The following is a 17,605-nucleotide window of genomic DNA, read 5'->3' as shown; positions in this document are numbered from 1 at the left end:
TCTCCTCTCAGCCGTCGTACTACTCCTGTCTGTGACCCGGAAATCAATCTCAGTTATGCCAGGTTGAAGGATTCTTAAACTGCATCTGGAGGAGAGAGAAGCAAGGAGATAGGAAACATTCTGAAGGAGCTATAATCAAGGAGAGGTGTGAAACACTGTTGGAATATACAAACCATGGCAAGAGGAGAACTCTACCTAGATGTTCCTTTCTATGAGCAAGTTTCAGTTTTTCAAGATGATCAGCTGCATGGCTGAAAAGGAACTTTCTGCCTTTCACTGTCCATGTGTATACCAATGTGATTTAAAAATACAGTATATGTATCTTATTACATTCTGCTATGATGTGAATTTAATTTAATAATATAACCAGCATGTTTTAGTGTAATGACTATTGTTTCCTTAATACGGCATCTAAAAAAAAAACAAAAACAAAAAAAAAAACAAATACAGCAGGGATTGAGCTAACAAAACAACTGACAGATGATGCCATATTTTTTAAACATTACATCTCCAAAGATTGATTCTGTTCCTAAGCGAAAACCTGTGATCCCGTGTGTGTCAGGAGTATCAGAACAGCTGACACGCATTTTTTCTAAACACTGTGTCTCTGTGGCTTTTAAACCCCAAAACACGCTGCGCCAAAAATTTGTTCACCCCTAGGATCGGGTCTCCCAACACAAACAGACACTTAACACAGTAAAGTGTCAGGAGGATTGCCAGGATTTATACATCGGGGAAACCAAACAACCTGTGGCGAAGCGGATGGCACAACACAGAAGAGCTACCTCGTCAGGCCAGGACTTTGCAGTCTATTTACACCTACAGGCCAGTGGACACTCTTTGATGAGTGATGAGGATGTACACATCCTCGACAGGGAGGAACGTTGGTTTGAGCGCGGAGTCAAGGAGGTCATTTACGTGAAAAGGGAAAGACCATCTCTGAATCGAGGAAGGGGCCTAAGGGTACATCTGTCACCATCTTACAATGCTGTGATTGCAGCCATTCCCAAACTCTCTGTGAATGGCCATTGATAAGTGGCCTTTGATCAGTGGTTGTTGATCAACGGTCATGAGAATTTGTATAAATATGATGAAGGAATTGACCTCCCAGCCCATTGTTCCTCCAGCAGTGCTATTTTCAGTCATTATGCAAATGCACTGTTTATAAGGTTGGGGAAACCTGCAGTCAGCTGAGAGTGAAGAAGTCACTTGGATGAGTGATGAAACGTTTCTCCCACTGAAAACGCTACGTCCAGATGAACAGAATCAACCTTTGGAGATTTACTTACCTGGATGATTGAGCATGCATCAAAACATTACCAATGATTTTCCTATTCAATTATAATATTTAATTTTAGTTTTGCTTCTCTGCAGCCTTTGGCACCAATGGTCATGACATTGTAACTGACAAATTATTTACATGTGTCACATCTCTGGCACTACTCTCACATGGGTTTCATCATATCTGACAGACAATTCTGAATTCATATTAATAGCTATGTCTAAATCTGCTCCTCCTTCCCTCGGGGTCCACCGAGGTTCAGTCCTTGGACCAAATGTAATCTAAGTAATAACTATAAGTAATAATAAGCCATAGCATAGCAATCCTATCATTACTATGCTGATGATACACAGCTGTACATTTGTGTTAAGCCTAACCACATAAGCTAATTACATATGGTCAGGCACCTATATTATATATGTCAGGGCTGCTGAGACCTTATTCAAATGGTGAACCTTTCCAATCATCTTATCTGGATTTGAAATCCAGAGGCAACAATGCTTTTAAGATTGTAGCTCTTTGGAACTTTGGAAGAGCCTCACTCAGCCTGTAAAGCTGGCAGAATTAGTGCTTTGTTTCAAGTGGCTGTTGAAAACTAATCTTTATAGATTTCCTTTATTGTTAGCCCTTGTTTGTCTTCATTTCACATCAAATGCATGAAAGTATGTATGTATATGTATATGTATTATTATTATTATTATAGATAAACTTACCACACCACAGAAGCAAGAATATTACATTATACTCCTACCCTGAACTCCTTTTCCATCATGTCTCTCCCTCTGCCTCTCCTGCTGGTCTAAGAGGAAAAAGATATGAAGAGAAGAACTGAGGAAAGATAGTAAGAATGTACAAACTGAGGAATTTTTAAAAAAGTGTGTTTCTGCATGGAGGTGTGGCTTCTTAGTTTCCTGCATTTCTTGCTTTGCTTCGATCAGCATACACACCTGTAGCCCATTAATCACCACCCCACAGGAGATCTATCATGGCTCTACAGTCATTCCCACCAGATTGTTCTGCCAACTACTGTAGGCTAAAAGAGATACTCAGTTCAGTCAGTTTTGTGCATGTGTGTGTGGGTGTGTATGTGCATCTAATTCTGTCTAATTCTGCTTTCTTGCTTTTAGGCTTCTTAATGACATCACCTGGCAGCCTAGCTCTGCGTTCCCATTCCAATTCCACTACTGTAACTTCCACCTGCCTACCTGCTTTCATTCTGGTTTCACTCCACATTAGCCAAGCCTCAGACATCAGTCCGTCGTCTTCCTGCTCACTCAGCTCTGGCTTTGCCAAACATCTCATTCTGCTCCTTCCGTCTCCACTGACTCATCACACTACAACCCAGACATTGGAGCATTCATTATAAAAGCCTTCTTGGAAGTTTTTCCAGCTTGACTCGGTGTGTTTTGGCTTTTGGTTTGTGAAGCTTTAATTCAACATAACAATTTAGAAAAAAAATTTCTCTATTATACAACCGCCCATACCCAAATATGCAACTTACATATACATAGTTTAAAAACCAGAGAGTTAACTTTTTTTTATCTGAAAAAGGCAGCAAAGAAGTCAAAGTATGGAAGTATTATCTGCATTTTTTTTTATAATATCAACTTAAATGAAAAGTTTTCCTCTTACATAAAATTAGCTGGAGGAATAATTACAAAATTAGAAATTTTGATGGATTATCATATGCAGCATCGTACCAAACATTGTGAGATTAAATGAAAATTGTTTGAACATCTTTAAAAGACACATGACCTCTGAGGGTGTCCTGTGGCTTTTAGGACACTGGCAGTGCATTCTTTAGGTTCCTTTGTTGGGCCTCAGTGGATCACACTTGCTTCAGGATATCTTAAGGATGTTCTGTCTTAAAAGTCTGGAAACTGGATCAAAGCCTTAGGTTCTTTGTGATGTCCTTAGAGCAGGGATGTCAAACTCGTTTTACATCATGGGCCACGTATAACACACTACCTATGATCCTATGTGGGCCGAACCAGTGAAACTCCCCTTTCTGTCACAGAAAAGGGGAATTAAACTATACACTTAAGAAAAAGAAGAACATTTTAAAGGGTGCATCTCACCTTTTCTACATGATAAAGAAATTCTGCTGTAGTATTAGTAATAGAAAGAAATCTTTCAGTGTGGCTCTTTGGCTTAAATTGTAAGAGTAAATGTTTAAAATACAGAAATCTATAACTTAATTACTTTGGTGTGGTATGAGTCCAAAATATATGCCCTCCTTCCTATTTTCCAAAGCCATCCAGTGGGCTGGATTGAAGTCTTTGCCAGGTAGATTCTGGTCCCCAGGCCTTATGTACCCTGGCCTTAGAGCGAGTCTTGAGCAATTTTTAGAGTGTGGTGGGGGTATTGTCCTGTAGGGGGAGACCACTGACACTGGGGAATGCCACTGGCTGTGGCAGTGGGTGGTACACGTCAATGGCATAAACATGAAAGACAGGAATCCTTAGCAGAACATAGCTTTGCAAATAGATGATCAATGTTATTCACTCTACCTGTCAGTGGTTTTATTGTGTGTAGTCAAGGATGATTGTTAGGCACTGTGACAGTCCAGAGGCCCGAACAAATAGGCTCACTGTGTGACAAATGATAGGACAGGAATTTAATAATAATTTACTAATTAATTTGTAGTTCAGTCAGATCATTTATGTTTGAAATGATTTATTACAGCAGCAGAAAGAATATAGGAGGAGTTTGGCGCAGATGCCAAACTTTAATTTTATATACTTATGAGTGTATAGATGGGAATTTCTGGAGCTTATAATGAGAGGGTGTGTTTGATATATGATTTGAGGAGAGTGAGGCATGTTATGTGTGTATAATGCAATGGAGCTCAAGCTGATTGCCTGACTCCTGGCAGACTGTACTCTATATGCATAAATGGCAAAGAGTTTTATGGGGAGGGCTCGTCTTGGAAAAAATATCTTAACAGTTGCACAGCACTGCAGTAAATGTTGTTGCTACTTTCCACTACTGGCTGCAACTACTTCATTTTCAAATACACAATCTAAAGTCACTAGTAAGGGTCTAAGGACAAAAGCTCATTCTCTCAACTAGAAGAAAAATGTATCACAACATTATGAATTGTTTGAAGAGACATATGTTTTTGGTTCTCTCCTTCTTCTGATAGTTGGTCATTTGAGTTTTAGGAAGGCTGGACAGAAATGGAAATGGGCAGACACTTTTTGACTCTTTGACATAATATTACATTTGCGTTGTTACCACATTTTAATGATCCAAAACAGTCAAGCAATATTAGTTTATTCTGGAAGACAACATTAAACACAGCTTGTCCTCATTTTAATGACACAGCTTACATTAAATTAATGCACAATTTTATTGGTGAGAGACAGCATTGTCTGTATGTAAAGAAGTCTGATTGTAATTGCATGCTTGCGAACGCACACACACACACACACACACACACACACACACACACACACACACACACACACACACACAAATCATTTTCATTGTGCAACTTTACTTATAATCACTACTTTTCTACATTGAAACTAGGCTGTTATGCTTTTCCAAAGTATTTAAATATTTAAATTAATCATTCTTAGTAGTAATAAAGATGATAAGCTGCAATAGCCGACAGAATATGAAATAAACGTCAGCAACAACAGATGATCTTCAGAAAAGTGAATAACCATTCCAGAGATGTGCAGTTCAATGTGCTCATTCAGTGTGTTTTTGTGAATTTTTATACATTTTGATCAATTATAATTTATAAATGAATCCGTTTTATAAGTGTTCCCATGTCCCATTCTGAGCTAGTGCTGCATACAGGTGCAAACCACGTGCACCTTTTTTTCAGCTTTGCCCGTCAAAATCAATTTGTATCACGTTCCCAGTATATTGAGTCCAAGGGGAAAACTATGTACTGAGTGACAACCATACACCAATAAAAGAGAAAAAGTAATAGATAAAAAATTCAAACTAATCCAAAGTAAGGAAAAATATATATAAAATTAAAATAAATATTACTATGTTAAAAAGCATATTTTTTTTTGGTTTATTTAACTTATTTACTCATTTACAATTTCACTATTATAATGTATCATTTACGTTTAAAAAAAGTGAAATTGTTTTTGTCACTTTTAATCTCTTCTAAAGTTAATCTGAAAGCTCTGTTTGAATTGTCTCATGCATTCTAAAAGATTTTTTTGTCACAAGGCCGGCTGATTGTGACAACCACCTGTCATAGTCTTTTTGACCTAATCCAAGATGAAGTTTCATTTTTAAAAAACTAAACAGATATGAAAGCCCTTCGAGAATGGTCTTTTCAAGTGTCATCCAGAGTGCTATGAAAATGTGGCTGGCTCCTTAGATGCCTCCCGATCCCCTGATCCCATCCTGAAGTTCTATTTGTCCTTGTCTTTGAAATATTTCCATTAATGAAGTTTGAAAAAAAAATTCATGAAATACCTTATCAAACACATGACAGCCTTCCGTTGCCAAATGAATGAGAATGAGTGGAACTGTCACTCTCTTGTTCCATTAAACTTCTCTGAGCAGTTGATAGATTTTATAAAACCTGTATCTTCGCTGTGGCCTACTTCTCACTAAAAAGGCCAACCAGGTAGCAGAGGAGACGTACCCTGGAAAAAAGCCTCCATCTTACTTCCTCCAACAAAACCAATCTTTGGTTGATCAACCATTCATAAACTTCCTACACGTCTTTACTGCTAAGCTGGTCTGCTAGAATGAAACACCCAATGAAACTGTACAGTCTTCAAAGAGTCTAGCTGAAGATGAAGGGCTGTATGAGCAGAGCATGGACTTGTTGAAGACTAATTAAGTTGTGGGAGTGTTCTGCTATGTCTCCAATCTGAGCAACTTAAAAGAGGACATGCCCTCAGATCTCTTGTACCACAAAGAAAGGAGCAGTAGGCAAGTCTTAAAGTTTAGCAGAACATTGCTATAAAAACTAAGTTGGTTTTTTTTTTTGCACATGTTCCGTTCATATTCACAGACTTGCATAAATTAGAAAAAGCATCTTTTAGCTGATAAATTCATACTCTGGAAAACATCTCTAGATCTGTGCTTTTATGTAGGAAGTTAAAGAGGATGTATAGATAGTTCCTGCGTAAAGCCCCCTCAACTCAAAAATGTGTTTTTGTGTTTTGACGTTTGTGGGTTATTGATGTTTACAGAGTCAGAGTAATGGTAAAGTTATGGGTATTTTTATTTCATATATTATGTTGTATTTAGAGTATTTTTTAGTTGTTTTGAGTTTACGATTCATGTCTGATAACTTAGCCAGATCTTTCTTGTAAAAGAGTTTTCATCTAAATGGGAATTCCTGGCAAAGTGAAGCTAATAATAACAGTATTAGTAAAAAGTATTATTGGCATTTCTCCTTTTGAACACATAAAAGAAACTGAGAAACATAATGTTTACTTCCATTAAGTCAGCTTAGGGTATACTTCTTAAGACCACTTAATGGTTGCTGCGTGTGCATGGCAGGGATGACACTTCGGGGTCCCCATAATATGTATAGAAGCATCCCCATGTGGATTTACTATGTATAGGTCAGACACTTATGTCTTAGATACTGAGTTAAAACATAATGCTAATTTAAATATCAAAGCTGTGCTTTTCCCCCCTCCTTTTCCGTACTGTAACCCATTATTTTCAAGGTATCTGAGTAAGATTTTGAAAATAAATGACAGGGCACATACACTTATGGCCATCTTAATTTCTTATCATTTTTATGTATCTCTCATACTAAACCATGTCAGATCCTTAAATGCAATCCAACAAAGTACTAACAAAGCTATTATAGATACCCAGGCCAATTTACTTCTCCAAAAGCAAGTTGGCTGAAAGTTCTTACCACTAAGAGAAAAGAAAGAAAAGCAAAGAGAAACAAAGACGAAGGTGAATGAAATACACCAGTTTGTGAAGGGTAAAACAGCTATTTCTAATGCTCTATGACTCCACAGATCCTCAGGGAGAGACATGATCTAGAAATGTGGCTTGAAACAACAGTGAACCTTCGAATAAGTAGTTGACCTCCTCCAGAACACATCATCCAGAAAGTCACAAAAGATCCAAGGAAAACATCCAAGGAACTTAGGCCTCTATCACTAATAAAGGGCAATTTATATGAATTCCTTTTATATAGCACCCATTAATAACATTAGTCATCTCAAGGCACTCTGTACTGCAGGGTAAAGACCTTACAATATCAGAGAAAAAGTCATTGTTCATGACTCCACTGTGATAGAAACTGGGCAAAAAAGACTCTACAGGAGAGCAGCAAGACAAAAACCAGTTGCTCACTCAGAAAAATATTGAGGCTCAGCTAAATTTTGCCATGTTGCATAGCGATGACCCTTAAACTTTGAGTGCCTTTTTGACTCACCTGTCAGTAAGCAGTTCAGCTTACTGACAGGTGTTTTTGGCATACTCCAAACACGCAACTCCACAGAAAGAACATCATAGCAGTAAAAGAAGAAGAAAGCACTGTAATGTTGTAAAGGTCCCTTACTGCTTTAGCACCACGGTGACTTCCCATAACTCGGGGAAGCATGAAACATGAATTCGGACTAAAAATCCTGAAGGAGAACATGAGGTCAAAGGAGCAAGTCCACCTCTAAAGGGCCTAAAAGAAATGAGATTAAAGTGTGGAGCAGCTAGTAAAAGTTGAGACCCCAACCCCATTGAGATGGTGTTGTGGGAGCTGAAAAGAGCAGTTCATATTCACAGACCCTCCAGTGTGGGAGCACTAAAGCAGTTCTGCAAAGACGTCAGGGCCAAAATCCCTGTAAAGTAATGTCAGACACTCCAGGTCTCCAGTTATCAGAAGTATTTGGTTGCTGCTGTTGACACAACCAACTATTAAGTTCATGGGGGCAATTGCTTTTTTAAATTAGTGATTTTGGTATTGGATAACCTTTTTGCTTCAATAAAGGATTTTTTCACATCACTGCAGCTAAAGAAGAAATTGATAAGTGCTTGAGAGTTTTCAAGTGGGACCTCAGAAATTACAATATATTGTAGTCATAGCACAGGAAATGAAGGTAGTCACGGTGTGAGTATAAGTGGTCACCAAAGTCAAGTGGTAGATTTAAATAGTGCAGAAAAGTACTTTGGCTTATTAGAGAGTATCATAATAAAGTAGAAACACAAAGCCTGCCCCCTGTGGAGTTTAAATACCAGTATTTAAATAGTGCACTTTTCTTGCACTTGCCTTTGACTTACAGCGCATAAAGATTTTAAACTAGACGTGAGGATTGTGGGTGATGTTAATGGCTGATGAGAGTAGCTGGAAAACATTTCCTAAGAGCTGTGTCTCACTACAGGTAGTAGTGCAACAATTAAAACAATAGTTCCTCCACAGCTGAAAAATGCTGTTATATCGAGTCCATGGAGGAAGGACTGTTATGTGGAATTTTTAAAACTAAAGCCCTGAAGCTGTGCAGCTCGGTTTGTCTGTTAGCAGAATAAACTACTAACTCAAAAAGGAGTTTGTCAAAGATCTCTGTTGGCTTGGCGTCTGACCCTGCTGGCTACCGACTGAAGCCTTTCCAGAATAAAACTTCTTTGCTGGTTATATTTTTCTTTCTTTTTTTTTCTCCTTTGTAGCCACTTTGCACGTCGAACTTTCTTGTTGTCACAATGGTTCTTTTCTGGGCTGGTCTTTTTTTCTCTTTTATAAAAAAGCCTGGTTTAAAATAAGTCCTCTGTGATCTTCTTGGTAGAAAAAGTGATAAGACAGCAGCACATTTACAGAAATTGCTAAAGAAAAGTCACATACACTGTTAGGATGAGTGCAGCTGACATCCCATAATCTCAAATTGTCTGTGCCCAGATCCATAAACAAAACAAAGCAAAAACATCATGTAAAAGGTTTGGCTTTCCTGGTTCTTTGCTGATTTATCTTCTCTCTTTGATATCTTATTGTATATTTTTCACTAAGCACAATCTCTGATGCTGTAACTCCAAATCGGCTCTCAGTATTACTTACAAGGAATTTGAGCTTAGATCAGCTAATAGTCTCTTCTGTCATAGTGTATTCTGCACAACATAAGTCAATAAAAACCTTTTCTCTAATTTTTTTCTCTGTTATCCATTTGCTGACATTTCTTACACTGCACTGTTTCTGTTACATTTTAGTCAAAATTTAATCTTTCTAAAAAGCCATTAAATCATTTACCCACATTGTTCTTGGTAGTTTGCATGTATATTTGTATGATATTTTTTTTTACAGGTGAATAAAAAAATAAATAACTTACCATCTGTAGAAACATGATAATTTATTTTCTTGGCAGTGTTCATCCTGAGCAAACCCTGTCATATTTGCCAGTAATTAATTTTCTTTCTTAACTTAGGTATTTTCTTTTCACATTTCTTTGGATTTCTGCTTCATTATGAAAATATAAACAAACAAGAACAGGAAAAAAGCATTGTATTGTATATGTATATATACATATATATATATACATATACATACTATATACATATACATACATATATATATACATATATATACATACATATATATACATATATATATACATACATATATATATACATACATATATATATATATATATATATACATACATACATACATATATATATATATATATATATATATATATATATATATATATATATATAGCTCGAAGCCGACCGGGAGGTCGAGGCACGATGTGCCGGGAAAGCGGTGTTCCTCCCGGCTGTAGTAGGTCTCGACTTCCCGTTAGCTTCGAGCTAGTGGGTGTCAGATCTCCAAAAACGTCGGAGCACTTTTGCAAATATGTGATGTCTTGTAAACCGAGCAGGTATCTGACATTTACACAACTACATTCACGCCTCAAAATATCTTAAAAGTGTATTTTGTGACCCAGAAAGAGTAATATTACAACTAAGTAGCTGCCGCCATTGTTGGAGTTTTGCGAGATCTCGCAATACTTTTGCGAGATCTCGCAAAAGTCCGTCTTAATTTTTTTTTTTCTCCCTAATTTTTTTTTTTCCTCCGTAATTTTTTTTTCTCCCATGTCCCCTGGGGGGCTCCGTAAGAAATCGACCTGATTTGTTACTGTGTTCAAAATTCTGCAAGCGAAGTCTTTGTACAAGGAATTGTGTTTTTTTATTAATAGTTTCATTTAATTCTAGTTTGTTTTGTGTATTTTGTTCAATGTTTCCTGATCTTGGTCGCACGCGTAGGCTTCTTCTAGTGATTTGATGGTTTTTTCTAATTCCTGAATATTTTTGTTTTCTTCTTTCTTTTTGTGTGATGAGAAAGAAATTATTTTACCTCTCATCACAGCTTTCCCTGCTTCCCATAGAACAGAAGCAGATGTTCGGGGAGTGTCATTAAAGTCTAAATATGAAGTCCATTCCTTTTTAAAATATTTAATAAAGTCTTCATCTTTAAGCAGTGATGTATTAAATCTCCAGTTTTTACTTGGCGTAGTATTATTCTTGTGCATTAGTGTTAAAGATACAGGAGCATGATCGCTGACAGCTATAGGATGAATCTCAGTGTCTGAAATGTCACTCAGCAGTGAACTGCTGACCAAAAACTAATCCAGACGAGAGTAGGAGTGATGAACGTGTGAGAAAAAAGTATATTCCTTACTGTTGGGGTGAAGGGAGCGCCATGCATCGCGAAGGCCATAGTCGCTCATATACTGTTTGATTATATTTGTGGATTGCCAATTGCGCTGAGTTCCTGTTGTGTTGAGCCTATCCATTTCTTCATTTAGTCCAAGGTTGAGGTCGCCGCCAAGAATGAGTGTGCAATCGAGGTGTTCAGAGAGTGCACTAAAAAATCCATGGAAGAATGAGGGTTCATCAACATTTGGACCATATATACTTACAATACATAGTTTTTTGTTCAATATTGATAGTTTAATAATTAGAAATCTACCCTCTGGATCTATAACTGTATCGAGTACTGTAAAATTAACATTTTTATGTATTAAAATTGCTACTCCCCTTTGTCTGGAATTATAACAGGCTGCAAACACGTTAGGAAACTCAGGTGTTTTAAGTTCGTTTAAACCTGTGACAGGTCTGTGAGTTTCTTGTAATAAAACAACATCTGCCTGTAGTTTTTTAAGCTGGTTAAATATCTTTAACCTCTTTCCTCTGGTGCCAGCTCCCTTTACATTCCATGTGACAAATATATAACTTGTATGTTGAAAATATGTACCGTATCCTTGGCAAGTTGTTTAGCAGATACTAAATTTGGCTGTCATAAAATGTCCTCGATTTTAATCAAAATTAAACTGAAATTTTAGTAATTAATCCCACTGGTCTGCAGGCAGTTATACTTGCCAATAGTCTCTCAAATACTGAGTCCCTGGATTTATAATGTAAACCTAATGTGAAAAATTATTAGAAAAATATTTTTGATTCTTGTTAAAATTAGTCTTCCATCAATCTATTAATCCACTTTCTTCTGAGACCGTGGGGCAACAGAGAAGCCCAGATCTCCCTCTCCTGAGTCACTTCCTCCAACTTATCCAGGGCACCTACAAGACATTCCCAGGCCAGCCTAGAGATTACATCTTTCCTTTTTGTCCTGGGTTTGACCCAGGCCCTCCTCCCAGTGGGATATGCCACGAACACCTCACTTAGGAGGGAAAGAGATGGCGACAAGCCGCCATTTGGAAAAACTAATTTACGCCATTTCTATCCGCAATCTTGTTCACCACTCCAGATCTCCATGTGTCAACCAGGACAGCCCTACAGCATCCAGAGCTTTTATGAACTCAAGACGAACCTCATCCACTCATCCACTCCAGTGGCCTGGCCACCAAGAACTACCTCAGTGACCTCAGTGATGTGCAAGTCGTCACCCTCATCCCTAAATGCATCCTCTAAAGAAGACGTGTCAGTGGGATTGAGGAGGTGCTATGCCTTCCACAGCCCAACTATATCCTCTACAGCAGCCCACCATTACTATACAACATGTGAGCAGAGCACTGCTTTCCACTCCTGAGTCACCTGACACTTTGTCAGAATCACTTGGCGTCACCAATCTCTTCCCACAGTTCTGCCATGTTCCACTTGGCCTGGCGGTACCCATTAGTAGTGTTAGGAAGCACACAGGCTAACCAAGACCAACAGGACCCCTTCAGCTTGAAGGCTCCCTTCACCATTGGTGTTCACCATCTACTTTGGAGATTACCACCACAACAGGCACCAACCGCTTTACGGCTACAGCTTCTTGCAGCAGACACAGCAATGGAGTTGCAAAACATGGTCAATTTGGACTTAATGTCCCCAGCCTCCCTTGGAATATTGTTGAAGTCTGCTTGGATGTGGGAGTTGGAGATCTTGCAGACCGGGGTCTATGACAGGGGTTCTGAGTGCACCCTCACTATATATTTAGGTGTGCCAGGTCTGTTCAATGTCCTCCCCCACCACCTGAACCAACTCACCACCAGGTAGTGATCAGTTGATAGCTCAGCTCCTCTCCTCTTCACCCAAGTATCCAGAACATACAGCCACAGATCTGATGACATGTTTACGAAACCAATAATTGACCTGGAACATACAGTGCCCTGGTGCCATGTGTCCATATGAAGTCTCATTGAAGTCTCCCAGTAAGACAACATAGTCACAAGAAGGAGCACTCTCAATTACCACCATTACCACACTTGGTTACTCTGAACTGTCATTCAGTGCAAAACATAACAACAGTCAGGAGATGTTCAGATCCAAAGGTTTAGGGAAGAAAACCTGCCATCCAAAGGCAAACCCCCCAACATATTAGCAGCAAGCCGAGGGGATACAAAAATAGCCACCACTTCCACCGCCTTTCACCAAGATTAACTCCAGAGTGAAACAGAGTCCAGAGTCCAGACTGGTTCCAGAGCTCAAACCATGTGTTGATGAGTCTCGCTATATCTAGCCAGTATCTCTCAACCTCACACAATAGTTCAGGATCGCTTCCCCACCAGAGAGGGGACATTCCTGGTTGATTTTCTGTTAGTTAAGACTTGCCAAAACATTTTAACTAAAGACAACATTTTTCACTTACGACATATTTAAGGTTAAACCCTGTCTTTCTTTTACTGACCTTGAGATAGCTATTTCTGCTCGTATTAGATCAAAACATAATTACTGCAATTCATTATGCTGGATGGTGCAACTGCATTTGAAATACATGCATAACTGTACCTCTCATTATCTATCACACGGTGGGACATATCACAACTGTAATGTGTGGAAAGGTGGGGTTATTTTTATTCATTGTGTTGTTACTGCTGTTTTAATGATTCCCCCTTCAAATACTTGTTTTTATTTACATTTTTATTTCTTGAAATTTTATGAAATAGTTTACTTGTTTGCTGTGAGGCAGTTTGGTCAAAGTTTGTCATATTTGAATGCAAAAGTAAATTAAGATGCAAGTAACAGAAATATGTCACACTTTATAAATATATATATATTTATATGAATGCTGCACAAACACTCTCTGGCCACTTTGTTAAGTACACATGTTGCACCATTCTTTAGTGCAAATGTCCACCCATGCAAATGTGGTCCATTTAGACATGTACACATGGCCAAACCATGGCCAATAGCCTGCTGAAGAAGAAAAGTGGTTTCAATAACTTTGAACATGGTGTGGTTGGTGATAGAAGGGCTGGTCTGGGTATTTCAGAAACTGCTGATCTACTGGGATTTTCCCACAGGACCATCTCTAGAGTTTACAGAAAATGGTTCAACAAAGAAAAAATATCCAGTGAGCAGCAGCAGTTCTTTGTGTGAAAATAACTTGAGGTACACAGAGGACAATATCTGAACACAACACCTCGAAACTTAAGGCATGTGGGCTACAGCAGCAAAATACCACACCAGGTGTCACTCCTGTCAAGAACAGAAGAGTGAAGCTACAAATCGCAAGAACTAAAACTGGACAACAGGAGAGTGGAAAAAGGTTGTCTGGTCAGATAGGGCTAAGGTTTATATGATATTTGGTCTTGATAACAAGAACGCATGGATCCATCACCCTTTGCATTAACAGTCAAGGCTGGTTGCATACAGCTGCATGGGATATATTCTTAATACATCATGGGTGCCTTGGTACCAACTGACCACTGTTTAAATGCCACAATCTAAATGACTACTGATTTTGATCATGTCCATTCTTTTATGGCCACAGTGTACCCATCTTCTAATGGCTGCTTCCAGCAAGATACCATACACCGTTATGTCAATATGGATGAAACCATGAAGAATCACGGTCATTCTGAAGGAAAAGGGGAGTCCAACCCAGTACTAGAAAGGTGTAAGTAAGTAATAAAGTTGTATATACTGTAACATATATTGATTTTGATGGTATTTTTCTTTTCTTTTTTTTGGGCAAAAGATTCCAACGTTTCAGTGTCATCATCTCTTGGTTGTAGCTTCATATTGAGAGACATTAAAGTGACATTACCTCTACCAAGACAGCCATTATGCACATTTTCGAAAGGTTAAAGTATTCATTTAAATGCTTTTTTAAAGTCATGATAAGCATACTTACCATGCACTGAAGATGCCTGCTTTCTCAGTCGTAGAGGCACGTTTTCTGTTTTTAGATGAGAAGAACCATCCCAATGGCATGATTAAAGTTAGACCAACAAGTCCATATTTGACTCTTCTTTTGAGCAGGGCAAATCCTTCCATTCTGTTTTTATTCACATTACCTATATTATTATTTAGTTTTGTTAAACAGGTTTGCCAGTGTCAGCATCACTGGGCAGAGAGGATAATATGTTTCCATGAATAGACTTAAAAGGTCCCCAGTAATCACACAAAAGAATGCTGTGGTGACAAAAACACCAATTACATCTGTTAGACAAACACAAAGTAAACAGGAGAGAATTTCTGCCACGTCATTGAGATGACTGAAAAGTAGGCTGCGGTTGCATCAGGTCAGGATCAAATTTCCATGAAAGATATAGTCAGCTAATACTGCAGTGTCAGGAGCATAATTTGCTTTAAGAGATTACGAGATCAATTTTCATGTGTACAAATCAAGACTAATGGAGGAAACTATCAAATTCAGTCTAATATACAGACATGGAAGAGCGATAGTTTTAAATAGTTCAGTTCTGAGAAACATCGCACCCACACGTTTCTTTTGGATTAAGTGATTTGTTGCAGGGATCATTCATTCTGTTGTTCTTGTCCTCAGGGCAGTGGTACTGCTGTCACCCTCCATGTGTGTGTATTTGTGTGTGTGTGTGTGTGTGAATGCACAATAGCATACTGTCCTACTGTGTCAGAATACTCTGACAGGTGTTCATATGGCATATCAGCAAAATACTGATAGTAATAGCAATGGTTGAGACAGTTTAACCATGCATGAGTATTCATGTAATCATGTATTTATAGAGCAATGACTACTAAGATGTTAATGGACTTCATGACTGCTATGATTGCATCGAAAAATGGAAGGCATAGATGGTATGCTTTCTGTAAAGCAGTTTGCTGATGAAATTTCTCTACTCAGTGCATGTTTCATATTTGTCTGATTTTTTTTTTTTCAATATATAAAGGACTGAAGGACAAATTGTATCAGCAGTTCATTCAAAAGTCAGGTCCTTGTTCTCCTCCCGACAAATAAAAGGGCAAAGGACTGATGGGTGACTAAGCTCTTATTGTGTGGACTCTGCACAAGTCTTGAAAACATTATTTTTTAAGGCTCCTGAGCATGACAACAGTTTATACATTGTGATTTTCTTAAAAAGAGCCAGCTGACAAACTGTTGTAGAAAAGAGAAAATAGAATTTCAGTTTCAAAATGAAAAGGGTAAGTCAAAAAGAAAACATAAAACATGCACACTAAAAGAAGGGGATTGAACCAGTGGCGGCTGGCCCATAGGGGGCGCTCGGGCTCCGCCCCCCCAAATGTGGAGGAGTAAAAATATATATTTTTAAAAAATTCATCAATGATAGTTTTACTATGTGTGTGCTCATATACAGCCAGGCGTATTTTAACATTTTCACCAGCTGACTCATTAAAGTTCAACCAACAAACGGTGTTTTTCTTCTTCTGGGGCGCTCGTCAAAGCGCCCTTGATATGCAGCGAAATAGCCTATCATTAAATGGTTGCCAGGGGAAAATAATAAATATTTGACCTATCAGCGTCGCTGAATTAAATGGTTTGGGGGCGCTTAAAATTGCGCCCCTGCAGAAAACGCGCGAAGATTTGCTGTTCTAGAATTTTACCTCAGTCAGTAGCCTAAGTGAGCTATAAGGTCAGAGAGAGACGATGGCAGCGGTATTGTTAACGGTTGAGGCACAGCCTCCCCCAAATTCGGTTAGATCGCTTCTAACCTACCCTTTTGCCAGAAGGACAATGGCAGAAAAACTGCAAGTTAAAGAGTTGGGACCTGACAAGCCCGAAATTCAACTAACCCAGGCAACGAAGGAGAAGTCAAAAGCATACAACAGGACTTTTTGTCGGAGTTGGTTCCAGCGCAAGTCGTGGCTGACAGGCTGTGCATATTGATTTATATGATGCAGCCGGCTTTATATTGTTGCTTGATTACACCACACAACATTGGATTGATGTAGCCTAAGTAATGAGTAAGTGGACACATTCATTTTTGCTTAAAGGCTACTGGATGCTAATTTCTTTCGCTTTCTACCTGTAACTTATGTAGCTAGAGGAAAGCTTTCTGTTGTGTGTTGCCATCTAGTGGGCATGAGGTATCACTGTATGAGTTAATCACCTAGCAACAAATTAAAATTGTGTTGTTTGATGTACTCATTAAATGGGTCATTTTAGTCGATATCATAAAAATTGCCCCCCCTGAGATTTTTTTCAGGAGCCGCCACTGGATTGAACGATAGACTTAGTTCACAGGGCAGTTCTCATAATGTAATAATAATAATATAATGTATTCACATTGCAGCATACAAGCCTAGTTTTCGCTGCATGGTGGTCAGTTATGCTACACTTTACTAAATAGCAACATGAAAATCAGAAAATGTGACATTGGTATAACAATAAAAGCCATATCTGCAACTTCTGATTCAGCAGTTACCTCCTAATGTGGCACCAAGATATTAGACATTGCAGTTCATACCGCACCACTTTTCAAACCTGTATTTAATTAAAAGTGTCAAAATTTATGTCCATGAATACGAATGAACAGATTTAATTTTGTTACAGTTTTACAAACTGCCTTGATAAAATTTCACGAGTATTTCATGAAATGCCTCGGACTTGCAAAGGTATGCAACGCTTGAACAAATTGAACAAATCTTTTAACTTCCATAGTAACTGTCCTGTGATCATTTTCTGCAATAACGTGAATTCACCAAAACAGTCCACTGTTT

This window comes from Simochromis diagramma, unplaced genomic scaffold (assembly GCF_900408965.1).
Source record: "Simochromis diagramma unplaced genomic scaffold, fSimDia1.1 OVJJ01000603.1, whole genome shotgun sequence".
Lineage (NCBI taxonomy): Eukaryota > Metazoa > Chordata > Actinopteri > Cichliformes > Cichlidae > Simochromis > Simochromis diagramma.
This window is presented reverse-complemented; position numbering follows the sequence as displayed.